Genomic DNA, 9,732 nt, shown 5'->3' on the forward strand with positions numbered 1-9,732 from the left:
GACCATCTCCGATTTTGGAAATTCCTCCGAGAAAAAAAAGTTATGACGTCAAAATATCTCCGCTAATGGGAATCGCCGAAAAAATTATCTCCGAAACTCGGCAAGCTTTTTGAATTCTGTTTGGGGGAATCGAACAGGGCATTAGGAGAGATGAATTACCGCATATATGATGCATCACTATGACATCATATCAATTAATATGACGTCATTCCTATTTTTTGACATTTTTTGTTTCACAACCCAGAGTTTTCATCGGATCTTCGTGAAACTTGCCATGTATATGCCGAAAGCCCACGCGCAGGCAGCAACCATCTCTGATTTTGGGAATTCTTCCTAGAAAAAAAAAGGTGACGTCATAATATCACCGCTAATGGAAATCACCTATTCCATTATCTCCGAAACTAGGCAAGCTGTTTGAGTTTTGTTTGCAGGAATCAAGCCAGGCATTAGCACAGATAATTTATCGCAAACCTGATACATCACAATGACGTCATATTCGTTTTTATGACGTCATCATTATGAGGATCTTGGGTCATTCGAGCTTGTTTTTTATGATACACAGGAACTTTCTCTCTCTTTCTTTCTCTCTCTTTCTTTCTCTCTCTTTCTCTTTCTCTCTCTCTCTCTCTCTCTTTCTTTCTCTCTCTTTCTTTCTCTCTCTTTCTTTCTCTCTCTTTCTTTCTTTCTCTCTCTTTCTTTCTTTTTCTCTCTGTCTCTGTGTATGTATATATATATATATATGTATGCATATATATATTATATGTTGAGATCGAGTTCTGTCCACACCGATCTTTGGTAAAGAAGAGTTGCTGGGAGGCAATACCTGAAATGGTTCTTTCCACCAGGGTTCCAAAGCTGTTTTCCTCGTGAAGCGTTTTACCAGCACGTAGTCTCCCGGCTGGAAGGTATGGTACGGCTTCTCTACTGGTTCCGGCAATGCCTCTTTCACCCTTGTGTGTATTGCCAGAGCAATTCTGGAGAGCTGTTTGCAAAATGTCAGCAAGTTTTCGTCCATCATTACGGTGTCCAATTTATTCATGTCAGTTGGGGCGGTCACAGGCAGCCGCATCGGTCTTCCCATTAGTATCTCGTGGGGAGATAACCCCGATTTTCGGTTTATGGTAGAACGCATGCTCATTAACGCCAAGGGTAATGCATCTGGCCATTTTAACCCTGTTTCCGCTGTTATCTTTGCAAGTTTGTTCTTTAGTATTCCGTTCTGCCGTTCTACACACCTGCTGACTGTGGGTGGTAAACGCAGTGGAATGCTTGTTTAATTCCCAGCACCTTGCATGCTGCCTGCGTCACTTCCCCCGTAAAGTGTCCCCCTTGATCGTGTGATATTTTGTGGGGGATACCCAATCGACAGAAGAAGCTTTTTAACAGGTGCTTCACCACGGTGGCGGCATCTGCCTTTGCACATGGGTATGCCTCTATCTGTTTAGTGAACATGTCTACCACCACCAAGACATTTCTGAAGTCTATTTGCAGGTGTACAAAAGGACCCCAGGGACCGGGTGAGCTCCTGGCTCCCGTGTCTTACCTTCTTTCTGTTGTTTGTGCAGTTGACATACCTGGCAGCTTCTACAGACCCCTTCAGCTATTTTCCCAATTCGTGGCGCATACCATGATTCCTGTACTTGCCTCATAGTCCCTCTCTTGCACACATGTCCATTTAAATGGGCCATACGTGCAAGCCACGGCAGAATCTCAGCTGGGGCTACAACCTTCCCATTAATCCGGGAGCCCATGGAGATTTGTTTCGCATTGCGAGTACAAAAGGTTTGAGGCTTGGAATATGATGGGATACAGTATAGACCCTCAAACGGGCATTCTTAAGTTTCATCTCCTGTACCATTCCTGGGGGCGACCACTTAAAGTACCCCCAAATTCAAGTTTAATTAGCATGATTGAGTACATGAATGAAACCAGTGCCAAAATGTTCTCCTACAAGGTAGAAATAAAGATCCGCCATTAACTGTCAACTCCTGTAATTTGCCTACTTAAGAACGCCCCTAATTAGCGCTAATTAGCACGTTAATTAGCATGATTGAGTACAAAAATGAGACTTTCACCAAAATATCCACTAGGGTACCCTGACTAAGTTTCGGCCATTCTTAAGTGTCAAATCCTGTACCAAGTCCAGTTAAGAACAGGTCAAAGGTCAGGGTCAGTGCTGCCGGGGTGAGGGGGGGGTTAATTAGCATAATTGGGTACATGAATGAAACAGCGCTAACTTGTTCATCTTTGGGGTGAAAATCAAGATCCGCCATTCTTGAGTGTCAACTCCTGTAATTTGCCAACTTAAGAACGCCCCTAATTAGCGCTAATTACCACGTTAATTAGCATGATTGAGTCCAAAAATGAGACTTGCACTAAAATATCCAGTTGGGTACCCTGACTAAGTTTAGGCCATTCTTAAGTGTCAAATCCTGTCCCAAGTCCAGTTAAGAACAGGTCAAAGGTCAGGGTCAGTGCTGCCGGGGTGGGGGGGGGGGTTAATTAGCATAATTAGGTACATGAATGGCATGATTTCAGCAACCGTCATAAAATGCCTCTGCCAACTGTTTGCAATCTTTGGTATGCCTTCTTACATACACTCTGACCGAGGATCTTCCTTTCTGTCCGAAGAACTCAAACGGTTTCTGCATGGACCTGCATTGCCACCAGTCGAACTACTGGCTTTAACCCACAAGGAAACGGACTGGTGGAAAGATACAATGGTATCTTCTGGAAAGCTGTGACCTTCGCGCTTAAATCGCGAGAACTGAAGACTGCACAGTGGGAGGTTGTTCTCGCTGATGCTCTGCATTCTGTTCGGTCGCTACTCTCCACATCCACTAATGCCACTCCACATGAACGACTGTTTAGCTACTAGCGCCGATCTACCAGCGGACATTCTATACCCACCTGGTTGGCTTCTCCTGGCACTGTGCTGATGAAAAGACAATACGCCAGAGCAAGTATGATCCCTTGGTGGATGAAGTCGAACTCATTGACGCAAATCCGGAGTATGCCCATGTCAGACTTTCTGATGGCCGGGAGACCACTGTATCACTGTGACATTTGGCATCTCCTGGTGATGTTCCACCTGGGAACGTGACGGGTGATGCCCTACCTGTGGAGCAACAGCAGACTGGTTTCGGAAATGGAGAGGTAACACCGAGCAATTCTCCTACGACAGAGAAACAGACTTTAGCTGAGGAAACGAGTGCAACTGAACCCTTGCCATCAGTTAAACAGTCCCCATTGTGGCGATCTGAACGGATCAGATGCACTCCTAAATATCTTGGGAAATAATGTTGTGGGCCGGGGTCCGGTGGTGATAAACGACCACTAGGTGGAGCAGTGGAGTCGTCTCCCACCGAACACCCGGAATTTAGGTCGTGACTCTCGGAGAAGACGTCATCAAATTGGGGCTTTTCTGTGGCTTGAATCTACATGGCAGGTTTTGCCGCATTCAGGTCATACGTGACGAATCCAAATTTCTGCTCACACTCTTTGGCACATCTTTGGGCTGTGATGAGCGTCTCTTGTATGACGTCAAGGCTAGTGATTGGCTGTCTCAGGTTGGGCATGTATCGGACCTCTTGTCTTCGTAGTTTTTGGCATTATACCCGACCCACATTGGAACTTTGCCTACATCTAGAGCATGACTCATCATCCACATCAGGTCCAAGTTTCTTGCAGCACCACTGACATCAGGGAGGTTGAAGACATCTACGTGCTTGTAACTGAAAACTGTCATTTTTGTTTTTTTATGATATGGTTCCAGTGATACCTCTTGTTGCTCCAGTGATCGTTTTCGCCCCTTCCTGGTGTGAGGGACTATTGGCGGCAATGAGACGGACTCGCTTGGTTCAACTGACCTTGTTTCTTCTGATTCATCAGGTCCATTCTGATACATTATTCCCATTGTATCATGCAATGTGTCTGCACCAGATAATGTATTTGTCAACTCATCGAAGTTATCAAATGCAACACCCATTGGCTTGTCTTTGATGGTTCCATCAGGACAGGACAGTCGCCTTTCTTGAAGTTGCTCTGCTGTTTCTGTTTCCAATTCCTCTAAGCTGTTGTAATTTATGCAGTGCCCAAATCGATTTAACACCTGCACAACCTTTTTGCAACCTGTGACAGATTTCACAGCAGCACCCAGTGCCACTTGCTTTGCTGGTTTGACTTTACCTCTCCTCGTAATGAAGAGGGCATCATCACAGGATGATTTAACGCGGCGCATGACATGATTGGTACATTTTGTGGGATTTTGTCCACAGTACAAGGTGGTGAAGAAAGTAGATAACAGAAGTGGGGGGGGGGGGGTGATAACATTACCTCCCTTCATGTCATCTAAAGTAGCATTTTCGGGCAAATCCTTTTTTTGAACACCAAGTCGTTGTTTCCTGAGTAGCAGAGCGGCCTGAGACACAATTTGTTCATTATCGGAGGCATAGTCATATGCGACACGTACTGCGTCATCAGACATTTCAGAACTGTACATTATCAATCCTAATTTCTTTCCGAGTGGAGTTTGAAATTTAAGTTTGTCACCAAATTTTTCCTTCAAATTCCGCATGAGGCTTTGAGTGTTATTTAGAGGAGTTTCTGATGATGTATTGCACAAGTCCAAATACCTCGCAGACACGGATGTAAGGAGTTTGGGCATTTTGTTTCTGAGGACAGATTGCTCAACATGTGCTTGAATATCAACAGCTGACGGGTTGGTGGTACTGGTCGATGGACTTTCGGCACTCTTCCTGTCTCGATCGCGTACTCTGTTTGCCGACATCAGAAACCAACTCTTGCCAGAGTGATGATATTTCACTTCCTTGGCGACAAGGTCAATGCCACTGATTTTAGACAAGATTTTAGCATCATTTAATACCAAAGCCGTCTCCTGAATGCTTTGGCTAGCCTCGAGAGTTTCGCAAGCACCAGCAACTTCAAGCCCACCCTTTTTGCGCTTTTTTGTGTTGCCACAAAACAAACGTTGAGGTGGAAATATACCGGAAGTGGATAGCTTTTCATCTGAGGTTGCGGTTGCAGAACGTAAATGTGTTGTCATAGAGGTACTCGCAGTGTCACTAATGTCGACAGGTGACTGGCTGGCTGAAACTGCAGTAAAGTTTTAATACCAGCTAACATGATATCCATCCTTTTCCCCTGGGCTTTCAGGTAGATCAAGAACGACATCGCGGAAGACTGAATTCTCGAAATTGTTTTTTACACCTGTTTGATGCAGTTTTTTGTGCTGTGGCCCATTGTTCACCGAATGGTAACACTTCAAGGCATGGCCTCTTTCCCGAACTCTGATACGTATGAAGGATACAGCGTCTCTGAGGTGTCGGAACTGGGCTTGGGGTCTCAGTCCTGGCAATGGTAGGAGACCAATCAGGGTCTTGCGTATCCATTGTCACTTATCTGAAAAGGCAATATTATTTGGGATAGAACAATGTTTGGGAAAGGTTTTTTTTTTTAAGGAAACACTGTTTTTGCAATAAGCAAAATGAAATTTCTTGTGTTACCAGGTTTAATTAGGACATGGCGTAAATTAAAGTACCAGTAAATCGATTAAATGATATCAGGCCTCGAGACAGATAATGCGGATTAAAAAATGTTTTTATAAACATGACGAAGGATGAGATGATCACATTTGACCCGTTCTTAAGTGGACTAGGTACAGGAGTTGACACTTAAGAATGGCCAATCCATGGACAGGGTGGTCTGAGAGACATTTTGGCCAAACTTGCATCTTTTACTCAACCATGCTAATTAACGTGGTAATTCGCGATAATTAGGGGCGTTCTTAAGTCGACTAAGTAGAGGAGTTGACACTTAAGAATGGCGGATATTGATTTTCACCCCAAAGATGAACAATTTAGCGCTGGTTTCATTCATGTACCTAATTATGCTAATTACCCCCCCCCCCCCCGGCAGCACTGACCCTGACCTTTGACCTGTTCTTAACTGGACTTGGTACAGGATTTGACACTTAAGAATGGCCGAAACTTAGTCAGGGTACCCTACTGGATATTTTGGTGCAAGTCTCATTTTTGTACTCAATCATGCTAATTAACTTGGTAATTAGTGCTAATTAGGGGCGTTCTTAAGTAGGCTAAGTACAGGAGTTGACACTTAAGAATGGCGAATCTTTATTTCTACCTTCTCGGAGAACATTTTGGCACTGGTTTCATTCATCTACTCAATCATGCTAATTAAACTTGAATTTGGGGGTACTTTAAAGGTCCCATGACACTCAAAACTTTCTGGTTATTTAGATATTAACTTGACCTTCCGAGTGAAGAAATCACCCATGTTTATTTTTTACAATCAAAAATGGGATAATTAGACCAATATTTTGAACATTTCTGGTGCTTTTCACAACTTGTTATGCCCCGCCCCTCAAAAAAGTTGACTTCAGCGAACCGCAGCGTTGATGTCATCTGCAGAAACTCGCACAGAGTGGAGTGACTCGAGATGTCGCTAGCCGTATAAAGTACGTACAAATGCATTGTGCACATGTGTTTGCTATCTCACTGATCGTCTTAATTCCTGTGATTGTTTCGCGGAAAAGAAATTCTGCTTCTGAGCCGTGTATGCACAACAATCACGAGGCAATTATTTATCCCTTTACGACCTTGTCGTAGTCGTGTACAAATCCAATACATGTATGCACAATAAAGGGCTATACCATGTCCACAAAATATAAAATGTGACTGTTGAATGTTTCCATTAAAATAGAAACTTACAGGGACATACAAATCAAATACCAAAGATTAATATTGCATCATTTCAAGGCGCAAGGAGGTAATTTTAAAATCAAACAATGTGAAAAACCTGCACCCACATTTTGCAGCTTATTGAATTGTTCGTTGAAACCAGCCTGCTGGGAAAGGTACGATTCCACATACGTGCAAGCCAGGTACGGCTGCACTCGACATATATGGGTTTATTCTAAAGTGAAGGTACTGCTTCCATTGGCTTGCTATTCATTAACATTTAACCAAAATGCTGTAATAAAAGAAAAGGGAAAAAAATGTTTGCACAACTATGAAAGACAAATTTATCTGTCCTATTACACGACCTCAGAGCCTCAGGACTCTTACGCATTGACTCTTATACATTGTGTGCATGCTAATACAAGTTACTTGTCAACTCGAGAGTCTAGACTAGTACGATAAATCTGACGAGCTGTAGCTTTCTTTTATTATTCTCTTTTCTTCATTGTTTTCTACTGGCGCTACATGACGACAGTAGGAATAAAATAAATAAAAATGCAACAGAACTTCAGATTTATCGGACTACTCGAGACAATTGTGTCGCAAGGTGTGTTCTGCACACAAGTTTTCATCGTATCCGGACACAGCGAGATTGCTTCGTTTTATGCACGGAGAGATACGGCCGATGACATGCGCCGGCCTTGCTTGTGATTCATTCGCCACAGAGAAACACGCCCGCTGCGCTGGTCATGTCACGTCACTAAAATATTTCTGATATCGAGCAGTATGCAAGTCGAATTTACATTATTGAATTACGAATAGGATTTAGTCTAACCAGTTGTCATTGCCAAGTCTTCCTTCGATGTCCTCCTGATCATCATGAACGCCAGGAATTTCATCGCCATTTTCCTCTGCTTGTCCTGCTTCGGGCTCAAACTGCTAAGGCCGTATTCCATTTCCAGCTGCCTGAACTTCACCTCCCGCGACTATGTTATCCGACAATTCTCCATCTGATTCAGACCAAAATCCTTCATTTCTCTCACACTCACTGTCGCTACCAGACAAACAAAGTCCATGCCATCCATTATTCAAAACCAAATGTTCGATTTTTTTTAAAGCAGAAATGAACGAAGCGATTGAGTCGACCAATCAAATGTGGAAACACACAGGAAGCCAATACAATCACGTAGACCACGAACCAGAGTAATTTAGGTGCAGCCTTTGTCATCCTGCAGTTGATGTCATGTGTTACGCCCCTTTCAGTAGAATTTTTAGGGGCGTTCCCGAAGAGGTTTGTTTTTCTAATTTTACAGAACGAGTATTGTGAAAAAACATTGTCAAATCTGAAATCACGATGAAAAACTCCTATAGGCCATTACATATATATATATATATATATATATATATATATATATATATATATATATATATATATATATATATATATATATATATATATGTACAGTGAGGAGAACAAGTATTTGATACACTGCCGATTTTGCAGGTTTTCCCACTTACAAAGCATGTAGAGGTCTGTAATTTTTATCATCGGTACACTTCAACTGTGAAAGACAGAATCTAAAACAAAAATTCTGAAAATCACATTGTATGATTTTTAAATAATTAATTTTCATTTTATTGCATGAAATAAGTATTTGATCACCTACCAACCAGTAAGAATTCCGGCTCTCACAGACCTGTTAGTTTTATCTTTAAGAAGCCCTCCCATTCTCCACTCATTACCTGCATTAACTGCACCAGTTTGAACTCGTTATCTGCATAAAAGACAGCTGTCCGCACTCAATCAATCAGACTCCAACCTCACCAAAATGGGCAAGACCAGAGAGCTGTCTAAGGACATCAGGGACAAAATTGTAGACTTGCACAAGGCTGGGATGGGCTACAGGACAATAGGCAAGCAGCTTCGTGAGAAGGTAACAACTGTTGGCGGAATTATTAGAAAATGGAAGAAGTTCAAGATAACAGTCACACTCCCTCAGTCTTGGCAGGATTTGCACTCCGGCCACCGTAAAACCCTTCATTCCGCAAAACGCAAAAACGCAAAAAAATCTGAAAACCCACTCCGTGGGAGTACCTCCTGTGCAGCTTCCCTTCGCAGGGCAGCTCACCGGATGACGGGATTGGGGCAAAGCCTTCGGGACCCCCAATCGTTGATAGGAGGGAAACCACGGGGTAACATCCCTGGGTCAGATTGCGGGAGAGTGTGTCGGAGTGGTGCTGAGGTGTCGTCCACCAGACGGCGGTCTCCTTGGGTTAACCTGAGGCGGTCCCTTCGGGTGGGTGCCTGGAATGTCCTATCCCTAAGAGAGGATGATCACCTGTCTCTGTTATCATCTGAGCTCAAGCGTTTGGACATCGGGATTGCAGCTCTCTCTGAGGTTCGGAGACCGGATTGCGGCGAGATAATGGTGGGTGGTTACACCTACTATTGGTCTGGTCGCTCTGATGGTTACCATACCCAAGGAGTTGCTGTAGCTGTGTCCAATAAGCTGACCCCAATGATAATTGAGGTAACACCGGTCAACGAGCGTATTATGAGATTAAGGATTCGTCACTCCTTAGGTGTCATTTCCCTGGTCTCTGTTTATGCTCCGACTGAAGCGAGTGATCTCACCGTGAAGGATGCATTCTACGCCACACTCGAGTCTGTGGTTGATCAGTGCCCCAGACGAGATACACTTCTAGTCTTGGGGGATTTCAATGCATCGACTGGAACTGATAGGGACGGTTATGAGGTGTGTGTTGGTCCCCATGGGTCAGGAACTATGAACCAGAATAGCACTAAGTTCCTTGACTTTGCAAGAAGTCATGGACTTAGGGTGGCTGGTTCATGGTTTCAGCGCCCACAAGCTCATCGCTGGACTTGGTATTCCAACGCTGGCGGTGTGGCAAAGGAGATTGACCATGTCCTCATTGACGGTCGTTGGAGGATGATCCAGAACTGCAGGGTCTACCGGAGTGCTCAGTTCCTCAATACTGACCACAGGCTTGT

The 9,732-nt window shown here is 43.8% G+C and overlaps 1 pseudogene; it reads right to left on the reverse strand.

Annotated features, from left to right (window-relative positions):
* Window positions 1-3,437: 3,437 nt before the first annotated feature.
* Window positions 3,438-5,411, reverse strand: LOC147023678 (uncharacterized; annotated as a pseudogene).
* Window positions 5,412-9,732: the final 4,321 nt, after the last annotated feature.

This window comes from Eptatretus burgeri, chromosome 7, assembly GCF_056783735.1.
Source record: "Eptatretus burgeri isolate ZD-2024b chromosome 7, Ebu_testis_v1, whole genome shotgun sequence".
Lineage (NCBI taxonomy): Eukaryota > Metazoa > Chordata > Myxini > Myxiniformes > Myxinidae > Eptatretus > Eptatretus burgeri.